Below are 820 nucleotides of genomic sequence, written 5' to 3' on the forward strand. Positions count from 1 at the left end.
TTAAACTATAGTCTTCTCTAAGTCAGTGGTTCACATTCTTGCCAGAAGGGCAGGGACTGACAGTATTTTTTTTCTATAAAATTATCTAGTAACTGGTCAATATCTTTTGTGAAACTAATTCTAGCTTGAATGTACTTTTGTAAACAGGTTTGGCATTACACCTAGATAAGTTTGGGAATTCTTCCTTTGAAGAAATGAAATTATTAGGCACAATAGTGTTTGGGGAAACAGTGCTGGCCTGGCACCTTCCTCAAAAGATGTACTGTATTTAAAAGATACGCTTATTTTCATTTTTGTATCAGGACAAAGAAAGACATTCAAGAGGTGCTCATATCCTTTGGAGGAACGAAAGGCTGTTAGGAAATAAAAAGAGAAGCAGAGGGCATGAAAGCCAAATTTATGTGTTACTCCGTGGTTTCCTATTCAAGAGGTGCTCATATCCTTTGGAGGAACGAAAGACTGTTAGGGAATAAAAAGAGAAGCAGAGGGCAGGAAAGCCAAATGTATGTGTTACTCCGTGGTTTCCTTCCCTATTTCTTGGAATGTTCTCCTGGTCATTCTTCTCCTTTGTTTTCTTCTTCACCCAGGTCTCTGCCCAACTGTCACGTCCTCAGAGAGGCCCATCCAAAATAGACTTCTTGCCACTCCCAACACCCTTATTCTGTTTGCTTTTTTCATCACACTTATCTCCCTTGACCTTGCAATTGTCCGTGTACTTAATTGGCTTTATTGGTTCTCTCCTCCCCTACAATAATGGAACCCTATGAGAGCAGGGGCCTTGTTTCCTCCACTTTTCTGTCTCTAGTGTATGGCCATAGTA

This window comes from Ursus maritimus, unplaced genomic scaffold (assembly GCF_017311325.1).
Source record: "Ursus maritimus isolate PB19 unplaced genomic scaffold, ASM1731132v1 scaffold_103, whole genome shotgun sequence".
NCBI classification, from domain to species: Eukaryota; Metazoa; Chordata; class Mammalia; order Carnivora; family Ursidae; genus Ursus; species Ursus maritimus.